The following is a 9,273-nucleotide window of genomic DNA, read 5'->3' as shown; positions in this document are numbered from 1 at the left end:
CAATGGTTTACAGTAACAGTGACCTGATTCAACTTCCGCCACTGCTTGTATGGAGTTTGTACACTCTCACCGTGACCGCGTCAGTTTCCCCTGGGCGCTCCGGTTTCCTCCCAAACTTCAAAGACGTACCAGCTGGTAAATGTCCATTGATTAGGCTAGGATTAAACTGGGCAATTGCTGGGCAACGCAGCACAAAGGGCCGGAAAGACCTACTCTGTGCCGTATGTCAATTAAAAAAAATCTACATTTTTATCCGGGTCATTTATATACATCACAAACAGCAGAGGTTCCAGCACAGATTGCTACAGAACAACACTAATTACAGACCTCCAGATCAAATAAGTCCCTTCAACCACTACCCAGTTCTGAATCCAAACGGCCAATTCACCACGGACCCCATGCATCTTAATCTTCTGGATTAGCCTTCCATGAGAGATTTTGTCAAACACCTTACCAAAATCTATGCAGACAACATTCACTGCTCTACTTTCATCAATCTCTCTCATCCCCCTGTCAAAAAACTCATTCAAGTTTTGCAAAAAGGAGGAGGTTATTGTCTACGGAGTCTCTGTGAGTGGAAGTTAGGAACAAGAAGGGGTCAATAACTCTACTGGGTGTCTTTTATAGACCACCCAATAGTAATAGGGACTTCAAGGAGCAGATAGGGAGACAGATTCTGGAAAGGTGCAATAATAACAGGGTTGTTGTGGTGGGAGATTTTAATTTCCCAAATATCGATTGGCATCTCCCTAGAGTGAGGGGTTTAGATGGGGTGGAGTTTGTTAGGTGTGTTCAGCAAGGTTTCTTGACATAGTATGTAGATAAGCCTACAAGAGGAGAGGCTGTACTTTATCTGGTATTGGGTAATGAACCTGGTCAGGTAACAGATCTCTCAGTGGGAGAGCATTTTGGAGATACAGTAATGATCACATTTCTATCTCCTTTACCATAGCATTGGAGAGGGATAGGAACAGACAAGTTAGGGAAATATTTAATTGGAGTAAGGGGAAATATGAGGCTATCAGGCAGGAACTTGGAAGCATGAATTGGACACAGATGTTCTCAGGGAAACGTATGGAAGAAACATGGCAAATGTTCAGGGAATATTTGCATGGAGTTCTGCATAGGTATGTTCCAATGAAACAGGGAAAGGATGGTAGGGTACAGGAACTGTGGTGAACAAAGTTTATTGTAAATCTAGTCAAAAAGAAAAGAAGAGCTTATGAAAAGTTCAAAAAACTAGGTAATGATAGAGATCCAGAAGATTATAAGGCTCGCAGGAAGGAGCTTAAGAATGAAATTGGAGAGACAGAAGGGGCCATGAGAAGGCCTTGGTGGACAGGATTAAGGAAAACCCCAAGGCATTCTACAAGTATGTGAAGAGCAAGAGGATAAGACATGAGAGAATAGGACCAATCAAGTGTGACAGTAGCAAAGTGTGTATGGAACCAGAGGAGACAGCAGAGATACCTACTGAATACTTTGCTTCAGTATTCACTATGGAAAAGGATCTTGGAGATTATAGGGATGACTTACAGCAGACTGAAAAATTTGGGCATGTAGATATTAAAAAAGAGGCTGTGCTGAAGCTTTGGGAAAGCATCAATTTGGATAAGTCACCGGGACCAGAGGAGATGTACCCCAGGCTACTGTGGGAAGCGAGGGAGGAGATTGCTGAGCCTCTGGCGATGATCTTTGCATCATCAATGGGGAAGGGAGAGGTTCTGGAACATTGGAGGGTTGCAGATGTTGTTCCATTGTTCAAGAAAGGGGATAGAGATAGCCCAGGAAATCATAGACCAATGAGTCTTACTTTAGTGGTTGGTAAGTGGATGGAGAAGATCCTGAGAGGCAGGATTTATGAACATTTGGAGAGGCACAATATGATAAGGGATTGTCAGCATGACTTTGTGAAAGGCAGGTCATGCCTTACTAGCCTGATTGAATTTTTTGAAGATGTGACTAAACACATTGATGAAGGTAGAGCAGTAGATGTAGTGTACATGAATTTCAGCAAAGCATTTGATTAGGCCTATTGAGAAAGTAAGGAGGCATGGGATCCAAGGGGACATTGCTTTGTGGATCCAGAACTGACTTGCCCACAGAAGGCAAAGAGTGGTTGTAGACGGGTCATATTCTGCATGGAGGTCAGTGACCAGTGGTGTGCCTCAGGGATCTGTTCTTGGGCCCATACTGTTTGTGAATTTTATAAATGACCTGGATGAGGAAGTGGATGGATGGGTTAGTAAATTTGCTGATGACACAAAGGTTGGGGGTGTTATGGATAGTGTGAAGGGCTGTCAGAGGTTACAGCGGGACATTGATAGGATGCAAAACTGGGCTGAGAAGTGGCAGATGGAGTTTAACCCGGATAAGTGTGAGGTGGTTCATTTTGGTAGGTCAAATATGATGGCAGAATATAGTAGTCATGGTAAGACTCTTGGCAGTGTGAAGGATCAGAGGGATCTTGGGGTCAGAGTCCATAGGACACTCAAAGCTGCTGCGCAGGTTGACTCTGTGGTTAAGAATACATACGGTGCATTGGCCTTCATCAATCATGGGATTGAGTTTAGGAGCCGAGAGGTAATGTTGCAGCTATATAGGACCCTGGCCAGACCCCACTTGGAGTACTGTGCTCAGTTCTGGTTGCCTCACTACAGGAAGGATGTGGAAATCATAGAAAGAGTGCAGAGGATATTTACAAGGATGTTGCCTGGATTGGGGAGCATGCCTTATGAGAATAGGTTGAGTGAACTTGGCCTTTTCTCCTTGGAGTGACAGAGGATGAGAGGTGACCTGACAGAGATGTGTAAGAGGATGAGAGGCATCATGATGAGATGTAGATAGTCAGAGCCTTTTTCCCAGGACTGAAATGGCTAGCGTGAGAGGGCACAGTTTTAAGGTGCTTGGGAGTAGGTACAGAGGAGATGTCAGGGGTAAGTTTTTTACGCAGAGAGTGGTGAATGCATGGAATAGGCTGCTGGCAACGGTGGTGGAGGCAGATAAGATAGGGCAGACCAATAGGTGGACCACAGGCCAGGTACGGACCACGAGAACCAAATGTCTGGACCGCACCAACCCACTGGCACTTACGTGAACGTACCTGTCATAACATGTAAATAAAGCACGCGCTGCTCTATTTTAACCTCATCCTACACCGTACACTTGACCTATGCCCCCATAGAGCGCGTGATGCCCAGTTGATTAAAACATGTGCAATTGATATGGTTGACAAGTTTTAAGTCATGATGAGAAAACCAAGAAAATGGTTGTGGGGCTATTGAAGATGGTGCCATTGTCAGCTAACACAGCGACAAGAAGAGTAGAAGTTTTAGCAGAGGAGTATTTTTCCAATCTACTCACCGATTTGGAGAAAGCAGAAGCCGTATCACTAGCCATAGACTCGTCCTGTGCAAGATTTTTTGATGGGAAGACCTTTCAGGAAGAGCTACGTTGGTTGCTTCCTCTGCCTGGGCGCACAACCGGGGAAATAACTTTTTAACAAATTAACACAGTTCTTCAAGAAGAATGGCTTGGATGTGAGCAAAATTGTGTCCGTTGTCACTGATGGGGCTCCGTCAATGGTGGGACAACACAAGGGCTTGGTAAGCAGGTTTGCCGCTGTTAACCCAACCCTCTTGGCATTTCATTGCATTATTCACAAATCAGTGTTGTGCGCTAAACTGTGTGGAGAAATGAAAGAGGCGATGGGTACTGTGATGAGACTGGTAAATTTCGTTTGTGAGAGTTCTAGTCTGCAACATCACCTTTTCAGAGCATTGCTGGAGGAAATGTCAGCGGAACACAAAGATCTTTTGCTGCATAATGATGTTTGCTGACTGAGCAAAGGCCATGTGTTGGAGAGGGTGTGCGACCTGCGCGATGAGCTTGTGTCATTTTTATCCAGCCTGCAGAACTAAAAAGCCCGAGGATTTAAGAGGTTTTTAAGTGACAACAAGGTGATGACACATGTTCTTTTTTTGTGTGACATCATGTCTCATCTAAATCAACTTAATCTGCAATTACAAGGCAACAACCACACTATTGCGGACATGTACGAGGCGATTGAAGCTTTCCAGTCAAAGCTAAACTTTTTGGAGAGCGACATTCACGGGAGAAAGTTGCACTTTCTATGTCTGCGGGAACATTGCGAGAAGAATGAAATGCGGGAGGATCCAGTGATGAAGGATTTCATGACGAGCCTGGCAGAAAACTTCAGGGAATGATTTGAAAGCTCCCTTAAACTCTCAGGTGACATCCTTCTCCTCCTGAGACAGCCGTTCTCCGTTTCGGCCGATGGCCAGTGGACTGCAGAGGCCAAAAGGCTGGTGCCTTCTATAGATGAGGCAACTCTTCAGATGGAGGTCTTGGAAATGGGAACATCTGATTTACTCAAAGCACAACACAAGGTCATTGGGGTGAGTAACTTTTGGATCAACATGGTTCCCCAAGCTCAATTCAAAAACACAAGAGCTATTGCAATGCTCCTACTCACACTGTTCCCCTCCACGTACACATGTGAGTCATCGTTTTCTTTAATGAACTCTATCAAGAACCAAGACAGAAACAGACTCTCCAATGCACACCTTGGCCAGTGCCTCAGGATTGCCACAACAGAATACAGGCCCGACATCAGGAGAATTACCTCATCCCGTTGCTGTCACTTCTCTTACTGATTGGTGAGTGAATCAATTTATTTTTGTCCATTTGTCAATCTTATTGTGGTATAATAATATTACAACAGTAATACTGATAATTTCATTTATAGCTACACTTCATACTTCAAATGCTACATAGCTTACTTAAAAAGAACAAATAGATTAAATGAGAGAACAGAAACAGTGGAAAAGGCAGTACTACTAAAACTCTTTATCTGGAAAAGAAGTGGTGAAGACTACCATGTTTACAGTGTGTGAATGTGTGTGTGTGTATGTATTTTAACTTCCAGATGAGTTCTCAATGTGACAGCTGACAGTTGTGATAGCTAGAGTCTTAATTCAATGGTTTATTTTGGACTTACTTTGTTTCAACAGTGCATTTTTTTTTCTTGTGTGACCAACACAGTCTTTGAGAATCCCAGCCTAAATTATTACTACTACTACTACTATTACTACTAGTAGTAGTACTACTACAACTAATAGTAATAATAATACTAATAATAATAATAATAGTAAGAGCAGCAACAACAACATCTGCCCATAAAACAACTTACTGACACAATGAAAAAAAAACCCAGGACGTTTTGGCCCTTGGCTTGGCATGCTTGATATAATTTGGTCCTTGTGGAAAACTAATTGGGGAACCCTGCGATAGGGTCTTTTAAGAGACTCCTGGATGGGTAAATAGTGCTCAGAAAAATAGAGGGCTATGGGTAACCCTAGGTAATTCCTACGGTAAGGACATGTTCAGTGCAGCTTTGTGGGCCAAAGGGCCTGTGTTGTGCTGTAGGTTTTCTATGTTTAAGTTGGTAAGACACAATCTGCCTTGCACAAAGCCATGCTGGGTCTCCCTAATTAGGCCATGGGTTTCCAAATGCTTATATATCCTCTCGCTAAGAATTTTCTCCAGCAATTTCCCTACAACTAACAAAAGACTATATTTCCCATGATTTTCCCTTGTTCCTTCTTGAATAGTGGTACAATTTAAGATACACATCCCCCACATGAGCCATCTGTTGTCGGCCCCCAACGAACACATATTCCACTCTCCCCTCCTACCCCTCTTCACAGTCCCCCACCCTGCTCTCATGACTATACCCCTTCCCCCCACGAAACCACCATGGTGGGCTTCACAGCTGAACAGGTGAGAAGACAGCTGAAACATCTCAACCCAAGCAAGGCTGCAGGACCGGATGGTGTCAGTACCAGGGTGCTCAAAACCTGTGCCCCTCAGCTATGTGGAGTACTTCACCATGTCTTCAACATGAGCCTGAGGCTCCGGAGGGTTTCTGTGCTGTGGAAGACGTCCTGCCTCGTCCCTGTGCCGAAGACGCCGTGCCCCAGTGGCCTCAATGACTACAGACCAGTGGCATTGACCTCCCACTTCATGAAGACCCTGGAGAGGCTTGTTCTGGAGCTGCTCCAGCCTATGGTCAGGCCACATTTAGATCCCCTCCAGTTCGCCTACCAGCCCCGACTAGGAGTTGAGGATGCCATCGTCTTCCTGCTGAATCGTGTCTATGCCCACCTGGACAAGCCAGCGAGCACTGTGAGGGTCATGTTTTTTGACTTCTCCAGTGCGTTCAACACCATCCGCCCTGCTCTGCTGGGGGAGAAGCTGACAGCGATGCAGGTGGATGCTTCCCTGGTATCATGGATTCTTGATTACCTGACTGGCAGACCATAGTACGTGTGCTTGCAACACTGTGTGTCCGACAGAGTGATCAGCAGCACTGGGGCTCCAAAGGGGACTGTCTTGTCTCCCTTTCTCTTCACCATTTACACCTCAGACTTCAACTACTGCACAGAGTCTTGTCATCTTCAGAAGTTTTCAGATGACTCTGCCATAGTTGGATGCATCAGCAAGGGAGATGAGGTTGAGTACAGGGCTACGGTAGGAAACTTTGTCACATGGTGTGAGCAGAATTATCTGCAGCTTAATGTGAAAAAGACTAAGGAGCTGGTGGTAGACCTGAGGAGAGCTAAGGTACCAGTGACCCGTTTCCATCCAGGGGGTCAGTGTGGACATGGTGGAGGATTACAAATACCTGGGGATACGAATTGACAATACACTGGACTGGTCAAAGAACACTGAGGCTGTCTACAAGAAGGGTCAGAGCTGTCTCTATTTCCTGAGGAGACTGAGGTCCTTTAACATCTGCCGGACGATGCTGAGGATGTTCTATGAGTCTGTGGTGGCCAGTGCTATCATGTTTGTTGTTGTGTGCTGGGGCAGCAGGCTGAGGGTAGCAGACACCAACAGAATCAACAAACTCATTCGTAAGGCCAGTGATGTTGTGGGGATGGAACTGGACTCTCTGATGGTGGTGTCTGAAAAGAGGATGCTAAGTTGCATGCCACCTTGGTCAATGTCTCCCATCCGCTACATAATGTACTGGGTGGGCACAGGAGTACATTCAGCCAGAGACTCATTCCACCGAGATGCAGCACAGAGCATCATAGGAAGTCATTCCTGCCTGTGGCCATCAAACTTTACAACTTCTCCCTTGGAGGGTCAGACATCCTGAGCCAATAGGCTGGTCCTGGACTTCTTTCAGAATGTACTGGAATAATTTACATATTACTATTTAACTATTTATGGTTCTATTACTATTTATTATTTATGGTGCAACTGTAACGGAAACCAATTTCCCCCAGGATTGATAAAGTATGACTATGACTATGACTATCTAAATTTCTTAAATGTCCCTAATGTATCTACCTCCATCACCACCTCTGGCAGGGTGTACCATCTGTCATCTGTCATCTGTAAACGAAAATAAACTACGTCTGACATCCCTCTATATTTTCCTTCAATCACCTTAAAGTTATGACCCCTCGTATTAGTTGTTTCCACCCTGGGAAAAAGTCTCTGGCTATCCACTTGAACTATGCCTCTTATCATCTCGTGCACCTCTATTAAGTCACCTCTCAGCCTGCTACATTTGAAAGTGAGAAGTCGAGAGTCACTTAACCAATCTTCATAAGACATGCTCCCTAGTCCAGACAGCATTCTGGTAAATATCCTCTGCACCTTCTCAAAATCTTCCATATCCTTCCTATAATGACCAGAGCTGAACACAATATTCCAAGTACCATCTAACTGGGGTTCTATAGTGCTGCATGGCTTTTGAATTCAATCACGACTAACGAAGGCCAACACACCATACACCGTCTAACAAACCTATCAACTTGTGCTGTTTTGCCAATATTTGGATGTGGAGCCTAAGATCCCTCTGTCATTCAGGGATGCTCTTCTGCACACCACTGTTGTAATGTGTGGTTATTTGAAGTACTGTCACTTTCCTGTCAGCTTGAACCAGTCTGGCCATTCTCCTCTGACAGATCTTATTTGCCCACAGAACTGTCACTTACTGGGTTTTTTTTGTTTTTCACATCATTCTCTGTAAACTCTAGGGACTGTTGTGTGTGGAAGTCCCAGGAGATCAGCAGTTTCTGAGATACTCAAACCACCCCGTCTGGCACCAACTATCACTCCACGGTCAAAGTCACTTGATGACATTCCTCCCCATTCTGATGTTTGGTCTGAATGGCAACTGAACCTCTAGATTGTGTCTGTATGCTTTTACGCATTGAGTTCCTGTCAACGTGATTGGCTAATTAGAGGTGGAGAGAGTTAGCAACTTTAAATTCATAGGTGTTATTACTTCGGCGGACCTTTCCTGGGCCCAGCACATAAGTGCATTTAAGACGAAAGCATGGCGCTGTCTCTACTTCCTTAAGAGTTTTCAGATATTCAGCATGGCATCTAAAACTTTTACAAACTTCCATAGGTGAGCAGTGGAGAGTATATTGACTGACTATATCACAGCCTGAGATGGAAACACCAATGGAACGGAAAAATCAACAGAAAGTAGTGGATACGGCCCAGCCCATCATGGGTAAAGCCCTCCCAATCATTGAGTACATCTACGTGAAAAACTGTTGCAGGAAAGCAGCGTTCCTCAACAGGTACCCCACCACCCGGCCACGCTCTCTTCTCGCTGCTGCCATCAGCAAGGAGGTAAAAGAACCTCAGGACTCACACCATAAGGTTCTGGAACAGTTACTAGCCCTCATCTATCAGGCTCTTGAGACTTCACACTTGCCCCATCACCGAAATGTTCCCACACCAAATGGACCCACTTTCAAGGACTCTTCATCTCATGTTATCACTATTTTCTACTTATTTATTACTTCTTCTTTTTGAATTTGCATAATTTATTGTTTTCTGCACTCTGGTTGAACACCCTACCGGGGCGGTCTTCCATTAATTCTGTTATGGTTACTTATCTATAGATTTTTTGAGTATGCCCACAATATAACAAATCTCAGGGTTGTATATGGTGACACACGATAATAAGATTTACTTTGAACTTTTGTATATTTAACTACGTATATGTTAACTTCATATCAACTGTATTTATTTTATTTGTTTAGTTAGGAATACAGCACAGAATAGGCACCTCCAGCCCTTCAAGCCATGCCACTCTGATTAACCCTAACCTAATCACAGGACAATTTATGATAACCAATTAACCTACCTGTGGCAGGAAATCAGAGCACCCAGGGGAAACTCATACATTCCACAGGGAGGACATAAAGTGACTGTGCA

The sequence above is a fragment of the Mobula birostris genome, chromosome 3 (genome assembly GCF_030028105.1).
Source record: "Mobula birostris isolate sMobBir1 chromosome 3, sMobBir1.hap1, whole genome shotgun sequence".
In the NCBI taxonomy this organism is placed as follows: Eukaryota; Metazoa; Chordata; class Chondrichthyes; order Myliobatiformes; family Myliobatidae; genus Mobula; species Mobula birostris.
The sequence above is the reverse complement of the archived record's forward strand: the minus strand, read 5'-3'. Positions refer to the sequence as shown.